Genomic DNA, 16,245 nt, shown 5'->3' with positions numbered 1-16,245 from the left:
TGTTATAAAGGAAATGAATGGTACAGAGAGAGAGAGAATGACAGGAACCCTCTATATGAATAGTCAGGGAAGGCCTACCTCTCCTAAGAGGTAACATTAAACATCTCAGAATGAGAAAAAGGCACATATATGAAGAATGGGGGAAGAACAGCAGGCAGAGGAACAGCTCTGCAGACTCTGATGTGTGAAGGGTTTGGCATGTTCAAGACACCAAAAGGTTTTAGGTATAGCATAATGATCAAGGGTATGAGGGGCACAAGTTAGGTTTGTAGACATAGGTGGCTCAGATCATTCAATTCCATCCCAAGTGAAAAGCTATTAGAGGACATTCAGTGGAGGAATGACATGTTTGATTCACATTTTGAGATGATCCCTGGCTGCTGTGTAGAAAATGGCTTGTTAAGGGACAAAAGTGAAAGGAGAGATCATATTGGAGACTGCTAGCAGTCCAGGTTGGAGATGATAGTGGCTTGGAGTGGGTGGTGGTTGTAGAAATGGAGAGAAAATATATTTAAGATACAGTTTGGAAAAAAAAATCAGTGACCTGTTAAAGGATTGGATATAGGAGTAACAGGAATTAGGGATTGGTTTCTGGTTTGAGCAGCTGAGTTAGATAGCACACCATTTACTGGAATGAATAAGACTGGAATGGGAATAGGTTTGGGGAGGGAGAAATCGAGAAGTCTGTTTTGGATTAACATTTCAGATATGTGTGAGATATACAAGTAGAAATTCCAGGTGGTGGTTGTATATATGGGCTTGAGCTCTGGGTTAGTGATATCTAGAGCTTTGCATTTGGGAGTCATCAAATGAGCAAAAGGTATTTTAAGCTGTGGGAAGAAATGAAGGAAATCTCCTGGAGCTGCATTATCCAACACAGCAGCCACTGGCCAAATGTAGGTATTTAAATTAATTGTAAGTTTTAGGTTCTTATCAGACTGGCCAGATTTGAAGCACACAATAACTATGTGGGAGTTGACTTCCATATTGGATAGTGTTGACATAGAACATTTCCATCATTTCAAAAAGTTGTGTTGGACAGTACTGCCTCCAGAGAATATAGCAAAATATGAAGACCCAGGATAGAGTCCTATGAAACACTGATTCAATATTTAGGGAGTTGGACAGGAGGAAGTGTGTGGAAGAGAGGCTAAAAAAGGTCAGTGAGAGGCTGGCAATATCACCAGTGGACACATTACACAGGCAGCAGTTGAAATAAGGTCGAATGCTTGGACCAGTGCTAAAAGGAGGTAATCATTAAAATCCTAAATGTTAATAAGCTCCCAGAGTGAAGATGATGTGTATCCTAGATGACGTCAGTATCTTAAAATGGGAGAAAGATAGATAACAAATAGGAAGCAGAAACCACAGAAATGGAACCTGGAAGAGAAGAAACAGTTTGGACTTCTGGAGGAGCACCATGGAAGTTGATCAGCCCTAGGAACTCTCCCTCAAAGATGGAAATGTTTGTAGGCAGAGTGGTGGGATGGGAAGACAAATTTTAGGAGTGTCACAAAGAATTGCCCACATATGGCAAAGACACAAATGTCGGAGGGATTAAGAAGTAGCACGTAGAAATGGATGGCCCCTATCAAAAAAATTCCTAACTAGTCTTTTCCTTACCAGAGACCCAGAGACAGGCACTTGGAAGTCCTGAGCCTATATCAAAGACTGTAATGTGGGATGAAGGAATCATAACATGGAAGCTTTTCCAATTTGTAATAATACTTTCCACACATCTTGAAGTCAGAAGAGGAATGATTAGTACTCACTTCCTAAATTTTGGAGAAATCTAAAGGAAAAAATTAGAAATATAAGATACTTTCTGATAAATCCCAACTAGCAATATATTAAAATCAAGAATTGATTATGGTAAGTTTTTATCTTCCAAATTTTCCAACATAGGATTGGAAAGTAAGGAAATATAAAAACAGTGTATAGAGTCATTCACATAGTGAAAATTAACTGCCTGCCCAGAATCTCTTGGGGGAATGAATAATTAAATCCCCCCTATTTTCCAACTCTGAGGTAGCTACAGAGTTGTCTTAGAAGCAACTCTGTTGCAAACCAGTGGTTGCAATTCTGAGCATGTCTTTGTCACCGCCAAATCAGGGTTCTGTACTATTCATCTCTTTGTTGGTTCCCAGCATCCATTCTTCTGTCTGGGAACAGTAACCCAAATATTCTTTGGGAAAGCATCCTTTCTCAGCCACCTGGTTTGGGTCCACCCCCAACTTCATAAGTGGATCCCGGTTAGCCTAGGTGCATCAACTTACCCTATTACTTTGGCCACAGAGCCAATGAGATCTGAGGAGATATTTACCTGGCCTTCTGAAAGAGGCTTTTCTTCGAGAGCAACCAAAGGAGATATTCTGTCCTCCTGTGGATGGTATATAGGAAGATATGAGGCCTTGAACTGCAACAACACTTTTATTCTGTTAAGAGGGAGGTAGTCTGGAGCTTCCTGGTGTTAGCACGTGGAGCCTGAGGATGAAGTCAATACCAAAGGAGAGAGTGGCAAAGCAGAGAAAAACTGGGTCCCTGGTGACATTTGAGCCATTAGCCCAAGCCTTACCTGAAATAGACTCACCTCTGGAATTTTCAGTCATGTGAGCCAATAAACATCTTTTGTTAAACTAGTTGGATTTGAGTTCTCGGTCATTCGCAACTTCGTCATACTGATACAGGCTTGTATTTGAAAGCACTGGTTTCTTGTACAGCACCTAGTGTCGCATTTTCTCTTCCTCAGTAGTCACACAAGCTGTTCATTTGTATCTCATCTCAGTTACTTGGAGTTTGCATGGCTAAATAGGTACCTCTCATACCCTAAACTTAATTTCATGAACACCACCAGACCAATGTTTGGTCATACCTTAGCATACCTTCCAAATTTGAATAGAATACTTTCATTTCCAGATTCCCTAGTGGATAACTTCCTGTCTCTGACATATTTTCTAGCCTCCCCTCCCCTGCTGTATATGAAATTCGGGTTTGCTATGTCCCCTATATTTTACGTCAGATTCTTGTGAAATGACCAGATATTTTTCATATCCACAAAGGCTTTGTTTTATTGAACAGTGTTCCAAAACTTAGGGAGAGGTAGAGTCTACTACAGCATATTCTCTGAAATTGAAAGTCATCTCTCTGCTGAATGATTGAGAGGTAAGTGAAAAGTTACTTCCTTACCTTAGCAAAAAGAAAACAAAAAGACTTGCTTTGAACTTTCTTTTTCCCCAAGAGAAGAACTACTTCCCTGGTGTAAGTGATACAGGCGTTGCATTTTTCAGCCTCCACTCCCATTTCCAGCATACCTAGTCCAGGCTGAACTCAAGTGTGCTTGGCCTGAATGAGAAGTGAGCTCCATTCTGATCTCTAGTACGTGGTACACACTAAAGTTGATAAAAAGTTACTAAGTTTTAAGTATATAACATTTTATTTTGTTGATAATATAAGAAGAAATGAGAAAGACAATGTAGATTTGTCTATCAATCAATTGTTGCTAATTTTCAAGTATATAACATTTTATTTTGTCGATAATATAAGAAGTGAGAAAGAAAATGTAGATTTGTCCATCAGACAATTGTTGCTAATTTTCAAGTATATAACATTTTATGTTGTTGGTAATGTAAGAAGAAATGAGAAAGACAATGTAGATTTGTTGATCAATCAATTGTTGCTAATTTTCAAGTATATAACATTTTATTTTGTCGATAATATAAGAAGTGAGAAAGAAAATGTAGATTTGTCCATCAGACAATTGTTGCTAATTTTCAAGTATATAACATTTTATTTTGTCAATAATATAAGAAGAAATGAGAAAGAAAATGTAGATTTGTCTATCAATCAATTGTTGCTAATTTTCAAGTATATAACATTTTATTTTGTTGATAATACAAGAAGAAATGAGAAAGACAATGTAGATTTGTCTATCAGACAATCAATTGTTGCCTGTATCCTCAACTATATGTCCTATACTATAGGCTGCTCTTCCTTTCAGATGTGTTTCCTGCCCACCAAAGGCACCCTATGGAGAAGTTGACACAGGCTTTTGACTCTGCCCCATTCTCTTTGAGAACATAGTAATTCTGAATGCATGGGATCTGACCACTAGGCCCCAAGTTTATTTTACTATTTTCCTGGGAGACTCAAAGGATACTCAGTCAAATGGGACTAAGCTCCTCTGATATGTCTGCCCTGGGGGTGGCAGGTCAGATTCTGTGATGTTCCTTTGGAAAATGCGAGAGTCTGCATGAAGAGGAAATAGAGAAGGAGGGGAGTGGAATATGCTGGGAACTGGTAACAGATAACACAAACGACCAAAAAAACCCATGATGTATAAAGTGAAAGTATTCTGAAAAGATAACAGACACACCTGAGGGAAGCCACCCATGGCAATGTTAATATGGAAACTGAAAATCAACTCAAAGCATACGTGAGAGGTAGGCATGATCCATTCATTCCCTTCTGCCTCCTTGGCTTTATTTCACCTAATGACCATCTCAGAGTTTGTGATAGCTATTGTCTTTTCAATCCTGTCTCTAATATCAAGAAGCTGTTCTTAAAATGAAAATCTAATTGTATCACTCTCTTTCTAAAACTCCTGTAATCACTTTCTGTTGCCTAAAAAACAAAATCCAAATTCCTTAGGTGAATATTCAGAACTATACTACTGATTTGCTTTAATTGATGGTTTTATTCTATTCCCGCATCAGTCTCCAACTTAGATCTCAACTATAGCCATATTTCTCTGCTTCTAGTGTTTAACCATGTGGGTTTTTTGTTTCTTTGAACAATGTTTTGCTCTTTCAAGGAAGGAGGGATATATCTGTATTGATCAGTAGTTCTCATCGGGAGCTGACTTTGTTTCCTTTTCCCAGACAATTTGCCAATGTTTAGAGACATTTTTTGTTGTTACGGTTGATGAGAGGGCTGCTCCTGGCATCTTGTGTTAGAGGCAGGCTACTAAATATACGACAACGCACAGGCATTCCCCCACAACAAAGATTAGCTGGCACCAAATGCGAATAGTGCTGCTGTTATGAAAAATCTTGTATAGGCCAATCTCATTTGGAAGTTTGTTGATCATTTCTTTGAGCCTTTAAAAACTTGTTACAAGGGCACCTGGGTGGCTCAGTTAGTTGAGCGTCCGACTCTCGATTTCAGCTCATGTCATGGTCTCAGGGCCATGGTCCCAGAGTTGTAAGCTAGAGAAAAGAGAACGTTATTAAGAAAATCATAAGGAAGAAAAGATATATTTGCAATACTTTACTGTATTTATATAAAAAAAAATCCATGTATCAATGTTCCCTTGAAGTTCAAATCCCTGTTGTTCAATGGTCAACTGTACTTGAAGGAAGTTATGGAAACTCATTCCCTTATTCTATTCTATTATTCTATTAGGCAACATTTAAATATATTGGCATAACACCAAAAATGTGGGAGTATTTTTATTTTATTTTATTTTGGTGGGGGTGGGGAGGGGCAGGGAGAGAATCCTAAGCAGGCTCCACACTCAACACGGAGCCCAACATGGGCTCAGTCTCATGAACATGAGATCATAACCTGAGCCAAAACCAAGAGTCGGATGCTTAACCATTTAACCAACTGAGCCACCCAGGCACCCCAATGTGGGAGTACTTTAACCAACATTTATAGATTTTGTAATGTTTGGCATGCATCCATCACAAGGCCAAAGTAATAGCCAAAGTTGTTTACATTTCCCCTGTTGTCTCACTTTCATGGGTGTACAGAAATCATATTACAAATGCTCCAACTACAGACCCAACTTCTGTGTTTTGCTTCCTGCCCAGCAGACCATCCCCACCTGACAGCTTCTCCCCAATATAGTAATAAAGGCTTTTGCCTGTTTTCTGCTCACTCCTTGTCTTGACTGACCTTGGTACTTCCTTGTGTGGTAGGACATGCCCCCATCTTTTCAGGAATTGTAAGTAATAAGCTTCTTTCAAATGCAGTTGTCTCCTTGCCATTCCTGATTTTTTTTTAATCCAGAGTACATTTTAACCATAGGATAAAAACCACAATATATACATGATTATGCCAAGTAATGATAAATGCTACAAAGAACAATAAAACAGGAAAAGGTATAAAAAGGGATAGATAAGACTCATCAGGAACAGACTCCAATAAGGGGACAATTGAGCAAGAGACCAGAGTAAAATAAGGAGTGAGATGTGCTGGTATTGAGGAGCAGATCATTTCAGACAGAGGGGAGAGCAAACACTAAGGGCCTGAGGCATGAGAGAACATGCCTGGAGTGTGTAAATAGGAAGACAGTAAGGCAACATTGCTTAAAAGTGGGATGGCTTCAGAATATGGGAGGTGGGTTGATCTATTCTTCCCCAAATTTCTATGTTGAAGCCCTAACCCCCTAGTACCTCAGAATTTGACTGTATTTGGACACGAGGTCTTTAAAGATATAATTAAGTTAAAATGAGGTTTTTAGAGTGGCCCTAATCTAATCTTAGGGATGTCCTTCTAAGAAGAGGAGATTAGGACACACATACCAGGAGTGCACATGTACAGAGAGACAACCACGTGAAGAGGCAATGGGAGGCTGGCTGGCTGCAAGCCAAGGAGGGGCCTTAGAGGAATCCAACCTGCCAACACCTTGATCTTGGACTTCCAGCCTCCAGAACTATAAGAAAACACATTTTTGTTACATCACCCAGTCTGGTATTTTGTTATGTCCTAGAGCTAAACTGTGATGGCAAAATGTTGCTACCTTACAATTACCATTATTTAGTTGGTGTAGCTAGCAGGTTTGATCTGTGTTCTCCTGGCCCAATGTGGTTTTCTCTAATTTTGCACATTATGTTTTCAGATAACATGCAAGCTTCCTGATAGCACTGAGTTTACACATTGTTCCTGTACCCCTAACTTGGAATATCCAAGTTATTTTATTTATTTTTTGTTTGATATTTGGTTAAATAATAGGAATCTCACTTAATTTTATCTTTTTTTCTTTTTTATTAATTGTCAATCTCCTTACTAATGCATTCAATTTGTACCCCCCTCCCCACCAGCCTGCCCAATGTAATAGCTTCTTCACGTTTCCATCCTGTTTTAGCCTTCTCAGGTCATTTCAATATGAGATTTCTGTGCTCAGCAATGCTACCCTCTTGTCTCCTTTGTGTCTCTGACCATAGGATCAGACTAAGGCCCCTTCCTTTTTTAATCCTAGGACTTTTCCTTGTCTTTCTTTACCCTCTATGTTCTGTGAAACCAGTTTGTAAATATACAAAAGCTGTGTATTTATAGGACACAATCATATCCTTGATGACCTGGTTCCCTCTCTAACATTGCTAGGAGGTGATGTTTACTTTTTTTCTTTTTTTTTTTTTTTTTAGTCAGGTTGTGAAATAGCTGAATTTGAGCTTTTGGCCTTCTTTTAGAAGAACATCTAAGCAACCTTTTCAGGGACCTAGTTTTTAAGTCGCCTATGAATCAGGACAAGATAGACATTCAGGAAATCTCATGGGGGGTGGAATGAAGAAAAATAAGAGAGATTCAGCAAAGAAGGGAGTAAATAATGAGAAAATTCCTATGGAAAATAGATGTCATCCACATAAGAAATCAGAAAAAAAAATCAGTTGTTATCATGTAACACATCTTTAATTTCCAGGTGAAGAGATCTCCTATAAGTGTTATGTGTAACAAACATCACCATTGCAGTTCTGACTTTTTGCAGCACTGAGAATCCACCCCGGAGAAAAGTCCTATGAGTAAGGATCGGGGCAAAGCTGTCGCCTTCAACCCTACTTCTGTTCAGGCACTTCTCTGCAACTGGGTCTGAAGGCAGAGCTACATCCATCCATGTTCACCAGCAGGGTAACCCCTGGGAGGACCCGCAACAGGAGAGTGGCCCTCCACGTGCAGAGAATATGGCAAGGCTCTTAGCTGCAGCTCCCACCGTACTGCACACCAGAGAATCCACAATGGGAGAAGCCCTCTGAGTGTAAAGAGTGAAGCGTTTAGCTTCAGCACCAGCAAGTCCACACCCGAGGGAAGCCCCTCAGATGCAGGGACTGAGGCAAGACCTTCAGTCAGAAAATCACCTCTGTTCTAGGGCCACCTGGGTGGTTCAGTCGGTTAAGTGTCTGACTCTTGGTTTTGGCTCAGGTCACGATCTCAGGGTTCGTTAGATTGAGCCCCACATCGGGTTCTGTCAGCGCTGACAGTGCGGAGCCTGCTTGGGATTTTCTCTTTCCCTCTGTCCGTCCCCTGACCCTGCGTCTCTCTCACTCTCCAAACAAACAAACAAACAAACAAACAAACAATAAATAAATAAAAAAGAAAAGAAAAGACAATTACCTCTGTTCTACATCTGAGACATGCACTGGGAAAAAATCCTTTGCATGTAATGATGTGGTAAAGATTTTAATTTGAACTCAGAGCTCATTCACCACCAAGTACTGCATGCTGGGGAGAGATTCTAACTTGCAAGCAGTGTGGAAAAGGCTTCACTCAGAACTCACATCTCCTCCAGCACCAGAGAAAACTTATCAATGTAAGGATTACAGCAAAGCCTTCAAGCAAAGTCAGCTCAAATCAACATCAGTGGATCCACCCTTAGACAAAACCCCATGAGTGCACCGAGTGTGGGAAGGCTTCAATAATAGTTCAGGATGAAGCAGGCCCAGAGGCTCCATGTTGGAGAAAAACACAATGAAGGTAAGGAATGTGGGAAATCTTCATTTGGAACTCAAATTTTATTTACCATTGGAGAATTCATCCTGGAGAGTATGTATGTATGTATGTATGTATGTATGTATGTATTTATTTATTTATTTATTGAGAGAGGGCACAATTAAGCAAGGCGCAGAGAGGGAGGGATAGAGGAGAGAGAGCGAGAGAGAGAATCAGGGCTCATGCTCACCTGAAGTGGGGCCCGGGCTCACCCGCTGTGGGACTTTGAACTCACGAACTGTGAGATCATGATCTGAGCCAAAGTCAGATGCTTAAACGACTGAGCCACTCAAGTGCCTCTGGAGAGAAATTTTTAAATATAATTGTTGGTCTGTGTATCCCCAAGTGCAAGTTAGCAGGTCCTCCTCTTTTTGGCCTGATCATCCCAATCCAACTACTTCTTGCCCCTCCCCAGAATGCTCACTGTGCTCCAGCCATTCCTCTCTGCTCTCTGTCTGCAATACGTACTATTTCAGTTTCTACCTCTGGGCCTTTGCTTTTTCTGCTCCCCCAGGTACCCTCTGCCCACCTCTTCCCCTTTCTTTGATCCTAGCTAGCCTTAGGACCTTTTGAAACTACAGCCTCCTTCATCTCTGTTTTCTTAAAGAAAGACTTATTCTATTTCAAATTCATATGCTGAGTTTTTGTTATTGTTGTTTTGTACGTTTATCTTTTCTTTTCCCTCCAGTTGACTCAATATCATTTCCAACTCTGCTGTTGTAAGCTTTTCTAGAGCAGGACAGTTCAGGAAGTTTTAATGTTCCTCAAAGGGATGAATGAATGGAATGACCAGTGAGGATTGTACCAGTCTGTGTCCAATTAGGAGACAGAAACCAACAGTGATTTAAACAAGGGAAGTTCAATAAAAAGAATTATCAAAATATGATGAAAAAGTAGCCTATAAGGTGGAAGAGAGCTCTATATGGTATCATAGGGCTGATGGAGACACCAAAGGAAGGACAAACTTGGAAAGGAGGTTTCTTTCCAAGGCTGAGGTTCAAACCTTGTTGGGGAAAGTATAGCTGTAGTCCTCTGGATGGCAGAAGAGTTCTGATTTGCTCAGGCCAGAGCTAGTTTATATTTGCTGGGCAAGCAGGAAAGAACCCTCTAGGGCATGGGTAATCTATAGCCAGTGAACAGGTACACAGATGGCACCATTATGGCCCTGAGCACATTGTATTCACATTGGGAGAGTCGCTAGGGACAAACCTGGGGTAGAGATCCTTATTGGAGATTGAAATGCACATTAATGAGTGTGTGTGATTAGGATTTAATGCACAAAGAAGTAGTTAATGATCACCAGGCATATATGCAAAGAAGGAAAAAGAGGCCATCTAGACTCACTAAAAGTTACACTAATATTTACCATTGATGTGTGTCTTTGAATGAGTGTTTGCCTTTCAGATTTACTTATCTATGACATGTGACTTAGCCTTCAGAGACTGTTCACATAGTATGAATTTTCTTAAATACCAATGAGAAATATTATCACAGAATTGCACAAGTAATAAAGACAAAATATTCCTGCAATCTCACTTTCTCAAGAGATCATACTTTCATATTTATATGTCCACTTTTAGTCCTTGTCCCATATATAAACATAATTTTTATAATCTTAGTCATAACAAAATGTTAATATTTTAATGACTGTTATATTGGACAACTTCCCTCTCCCCATTTCCATATGATTTTCATGATTATTATTTGTCAGCGAGTAGATGTATCTTTATTATCTGTTCCCCTCATCAAATGTTAAATTGAATTTTTGGGCAGTGACTTTGTCTTAGTTTTTTTTGTTTTTTGTTTTTGTTTTTTTAATTCAAGACATCCATCACAGTGTCTGACACACTATAGGTAGTAACTTCTTGTTATTTGAAATTATTTGATGGACATTTAGGATAATTCTTGTTAGCTGTTAATATTAATATTGCTATAATCAGCTTGGTGATTGTAGCTCTTTTCCTTCTTTTGTATTATATACCTGGGAGGAATTTTTAGGAATGAGACTATGAATCCAGGAGTATGAAGATTTTTGTTTAGAAAACATCATAACATAGCCATACCAATGGCTAGTTCATACCCATTTGTTCTGTTTCCAGCAGTTTGGCAAGTTAGCTTTTGCTTGCAACCAACGGTGGATATTATAATTATTTTAGAGATGGTTAATTTAATAAGCGTAAAATGGAATCTCAGGGTATTTTTTTTTTTGACGTTTATTTATTTTTAGGAGACAGAGAGAGACAGAGCACAAGCAGGGAAGGGGCAGAAAGGGAGACACAGAATTGGAAACAAGCTCCAGGCTCTGAGCTGTCAGTACAGAGCCGGATGCAGGGCTCAAACCCACGAACCGTGAGACCACGACCTGAGCTGAAGTTGGAGGCTTAACCGACTGGACCATCCAGGCGCTCCAGGGTATGTTTTTAAAAATATTTCTTTAATTGTGAGATTGTGTGTGTTTTCATGTTAGATTACCAATTATATTTCTTATGGTGTCAATTAATACCAGGTACCATTTTATCTGCTGAATTTTAAATATTTTTTTTAAATTTTTTTAACGTTTATTTATTTTTGAGACAGAGAGAGACAGAGCATGAACAGGGGAGGGGCAGAGAGAGAGGGAGACACAGAATCTGAAACAGGCTCCAGGCTCTGAGCGGTCAGCACAGAGCCTGACGCGGGGCTCGAACTCACGGACCGTGAGATCATGACCTGGGCTGAAGTCAGATGCTCAACCGACTGAGCCACCCAGGTGCCCCATGAATTTTAAATATTTTTAAAAAGAACTTAAGATCTTTCAAAAGACAGATGTCATCCACATAAGAATGGTGATATCAATGTAACTTTCTTTCCTTAGATTTTAGGTAAATTGTTTGCCCTGAGGCTTCAACTCCCTGATGTATTCAAGGGAAATTTTCAGATTATCCAGCTATTTTTTGTTGTAAGGGTACAGCCATCCTCTTCAGTTTTCAGCCTCTTGAGAAGAGGTGATTTCTTGATTTTTTTTTTATTTTTCAAAGTGGACCACACTTAAAACCAAAACAAAACAAAACACTAACCAGCTGTTTGCAGATACTCAGTAGCAACTAGTGCAATGTGACGATTTTGGGGAAAGAGGAGGCATAAAACATGAACATCCTATTCACCCAGACTTTCTCCCTGGAGTATTTGCCTAGTGGCACAGAGAGTTAGAGCCTTTCTCATTGTGTGGAGGAGGTGGAGATCAGACCCTCTATATGTTTTGAATATACTGTATTAATAAGGGGGAATGTATAGAAAGAGCACCAAATTGTTGACAAGGGATGGGAGTGTGTGACGTTACTGGTTGGCTGACCTCAGAGCCATTTTCAGGTCTGCCCTGTATGGTTGTGATAGTTGTGTCATGGCAAGAGTAACTGGCCTTCAACTGGGGAGTTGAAATCTGCCCTAGTTCCCCTTGTCCTGTCCACATCCATGAGATTATATCTGTTTAGGGGATACTCTTTCCTAATAGGCACTGCAGTGCCAGAAGGGCTATTCTGGCTATTCCCAGCACCTTTCTCTGTTGCATTCTTTCACCATAGAGTATGGAGAAGCTAAATACTCAGTTTTCTAGTCTATCTTCCATTCTTTCTTACAATGATCATGGTACAGACTCCTGGTCTCCATTCTCTTTACTCCTCTAGAAATTATCAAATTTCCTGATTTCTCCTGTAGGTATGTTGTGACCAAACATTCTGGCCATCGTGACGAAACGGTACGTGCGACTCTCTGGCCATTCACTTAAATATATGTCCAGTACCCCCATTAGACAAAGGAAAACAGGATCCCACCCCAGGGCATGCAGCGGTTCTTGCGCTTTGGACTTCCTTTACATTTTCTAAGTCATCTACTGCTGCCTGAGGGTGGCTGGGTCCAAGAACAGATTGTGACCTGTGTGAGCCCTGGTACTCTCTGACCTTTTACCCAGTGTGTGGAGTTGACCAGGTACACACCTATAAGGTTGTTCCAGGGTCTCGTGGCTGGGCCGCAGTTTCAGGAGGGTGGCTGACATGGTTTTTCTTTCGCAAGATCACATGAGGCTGGGCCATCAGAATGATGGTGACAGTGATTTTGGGTGTTGACAGCAACTCATGTCACTCACAGGTTGACTCCAGGGCTCTGGGCTACCGTAGGTCCGCTGCTAATCCTTGGGTATGAGCTGCATGTGGGCCTTGTTCATCTGTGTTCCTACTGCAGTGCTGCCTATGTCTACAATACCCAAGGACAATGGAGGTCTAGCAAATGTGCTTTGTCTTGTGACACCCCCTTTGCTGGCATCCAGGGTGGTCACTGTCCCCCCTCCACAGGCTCTGGCACCACCTGGGGGTAGCCACATCTGTCTCCTCTGAAGGCTTTCAACAGGCTTTTGGATAGACGTCCTCTCTCATCTTTACTGATGCAGTGATGCTATGCTGTCCTGGGTCTGCCTTAAGCATCCTGGACGGGGATGGACATTTTTTAGGTAAATTGAACTGTTCTTCTCACTCTGTTCATGGGCCCGTTGTTATCTTCCCCACTGGTGGTGTGTGTGGAAGGGAGAGGTGTGATCAACGCTGAAAGACAACACATTCTAAGAATGCAGTGATTACAGTAGTCGCTGTAGTCTGAATGGTTGTGTCCCCCTCAAAATTCAAATGTTGGAATCCTAATAGCAATGTGATAGTATTAGGAGGGTGGCCTTTGGGAGGTGCTTAAGCATGAGGGTAGAGTTCTGATGAACTCTCTGGGATTAGTGTTCTTATAAAAGAGAACCCACAGACCGCCTCAGCCCCCTTCCACCAGTTGAGGACACGGTGAGGAGACCCTATGAACCAGGAAGAGGGTCTCACCAGAATTTAATCATTTTGGTCCCTTGATCTTGGACTTCCCAGCCTCCAGACAATGGGAAATAGATTTGTTTATAATTACCCAGTCTGTGGTATTTTGTTATAGCAGCCCAAATAGACTAAGACAAGCAGTTCAAGAGAAGTCATGGTTGGAGGTGCCTAGGTGGCTCAGTCAGCTAAGCAGCTGACTCCTGATTTTGGCTCAGGTCATGATGTCACAGTTTGTGAGTTTGAGCCCTGCATCAAGCTCTGCACTCTCTGCTTGGGATTCTCTCCCTCCCTCTCTCTGCCCTTACCCCACTGGCACTCTCTATCTCTTTCTCAAAAATAAATGAACAACAACAACAAAAAAGAGAAGTCGTGGTTGTAAAACATGTTATTTACTGATTATGCTATAACATTCTAAATGGTAGATTTAACATGGCCAGAAACTGTGTTACAATTCACATTTTCCTCCATATTCTTTGTAAAACTTACATTTGCAGTCATTGTAACAAACTTTGACGATATCATTAGAAGCCAATATTTGTGGGTGGCATGATGCTGCAATGTCATTGGTAATGATGTAGCTGGTATTAAATAAATAGTATTAGAGAACTGAAGAGGCAAAAAGATCTATATTGTTCAATACTGTGGTGAGTTCAAGGATTTCAAGGCTGGTCAAGAAAAAGACAAAGCAAAGCAAAGCAAAAAGAAAGAAAAAGACAAGAAGACCAGGAGATGGCAGTATTGTTCAACAGGCTTTACTGGATAGCTCCACACTGGGATTGCCAAAGAGGGGAAGTCCCTAACAGAAGGGGACCACCCAGCAGGTAAGGGAATTGGGGACAGATTAGAAAGGAGGCTTACCTGTCTAGAAAATGTCACTCAGCAGCAAGGTGGGAGTCTCTGGGTTGGAGAGCTTTGAAGGGAAGCAATGGTTTGGGATCTTTTATAGACATAGAGTTTGTCTTATCTATGGCTACCAGATGTTAGGTGCAGTTTCATGGGTTATGCAAAGCAGGTAATCTCTATATGGCTAAAAATATGCTTGTATTTAAAGTAATTGGATGGGTAAGAATTTGCAAAATATGTAAAAGCATTTAGATATGTGTGTTCTTAAAACTTGATATAAATTCCTCATGTTTATAGGCTATTAGACAATTACAACTGAACATTCAAATTAGTATTCAAATTGCATTTATTTAATATTAGGGACAGTGATGTTTTGCCGAAACTAAATTGCTGTTCTAAAATGAATATTAAACTAACCACTATGGAATAGGTTCTTTTGATTTTGCCTTGGCATATCCTTTTTTTTTTTTTTTTTTTTTAAGTATTTATGTTGAGAGAGCACATGTGCTTGAGCATGCAAGTAGGGGAGGGGCAGAGAGAGAGAGGGAGAGAGGAAATCCCAAGCAGGCTCTGTGCTGTGAGCACGGAGCCCAAGGTGACTGGATTCCAGGAATTGTGAGAGATCATGATCTGAGTTGAAATCAAGATTCAGAGGTTTAACTGACTGAGCCACCCACATGCCCCTTTGCGTAGCATATCTACCCAGCCATGTACCTTGTGATGATTCAGTTTATTCTGAGTAGGGAGTGAAATCCTGACCTTTCCCCTCATTTAAAGGTCTTTTGGGAGTGATCAGAGGAACTCTTATAAAGGTCTGGGGTTATGCAAACCATTGAGGACTTGAGATTAAATTACCTTAAAAAGATGTGATCTGGGTTCCACACAAGGTTCTCACGAATCCTGGGCAAGTGTTGTCTTCAGTAGACTATGGGTGAGAGCTGGATGTTCCTCTGGAGCCAGCCTTTTTGGCAGTGTGGTGGTTTCGTGGGAGACAATGGTTGAGCATGAGTGTGAGATAAAAGAATTGTAAACTTTGAGTCACATATGGGGATGGTAGGAACTGGACAACCAGCAGTGGTGGACAAATAAAGCTCGCTGAACCAATCAAGATAGTCTAAGAAAGGTATGCAGGATTGAGTCTAGGCTCCTAGTTGGGGCCTAGACTTACTTCTTCCTGTTCCTGACCCTCCCTCACTTATTCGTGGTGGCTCTCCCTACTGTGCAGGACCGAAAAGCACTGCCTTCTTGACATCCTGTCTTCTGGATATACAATAAGATCGACTTTCATTCATTCAGCAAACATGTTGGAGGCTCCTCTGTTCTGAGGTTCCCACCCTGTCCAGACCAGCCCTTGGCCTGAGAGCCTCAGATCCTTCTCCAGCGGGACTGCTGTTCCAGGGTCTAGAGAGACTCACCTCTAGGTGGGAAGTCTGCCAGGCAAGGGCTTGGCCTGTCTGGGCAGGGAACAGTCTCCTGCTGCCAAGGGGAAGGATGACCTAAGCAGACTCCACTGCTCATTGGCCCGGCTAGGCCCCACCCCTTCACATGATAGCCAATGGAATGAGTACCTCGCTTCTTGCTTTAGCCATAGGCTCCACCTCCTTTCAGAGGAGGTCAGTGGAAGAAGGTCGGTTGCAGGGCCCTGGATTCAGACCTCGAGGCCATGAAGGAGGCTGGAACTATACCTTGTCCCACCTCCTTTTTCTTGGGAGTGTCTCACGGGAACTAAAAGGGAGGGCTACCGAGATATGGGTTCCTCCAACTTTACTGGAGTGTGGGTTGGCAGTGTGACATCAGTGTGATGACGTACTTCCTGTGCAGCCTTTTTTTTTTTTTTTTTTTTTTTTTTTTTTTTTTTTTT

General features: G+C 41.2%; 1 long non-coding RNA gene across 1 annotated transcript; it reads right to left on the bottom strand.

Moving 5' to 3' along the window:
* Positions 1–5,168: 5,168 nt before the first annotated feature.
* Positions 5,169–15,907, bottom strand: LOC122230067. Its single transcript, XR_006207267.1, has 3 exons — positions 15,800–15,907; positions 15,240–15,345; positions 5,169–5,204 (listed from the first exon to the last, which is right to left on the bottom strand). It is a non-coding gene; the product is annotated as an uncharacterized LOC122230067 (long non-coding RNA).
* Between the last annotated feature and the right edge of the window lie 338 nt (positions 15,908–16,245).

Source organism: Panthera leo, chromosome C2 (assembly GCF_018350215.1).
Source record: "Panthera leo isolate Ple1 chromosome C2, P.leo_Ple1_pat1.1, whole genome shotgun sequence".
Classification (NCBI taxonomy): domain Eukaryota; kingdom Metazoa; phylum Chordata; class Mammalia; order Carnivora; family Felidae; genus Panthera; species Panthera leo.
This window is presented reverse-complemented; position numbering and strand designations above follow the sequence as displayed.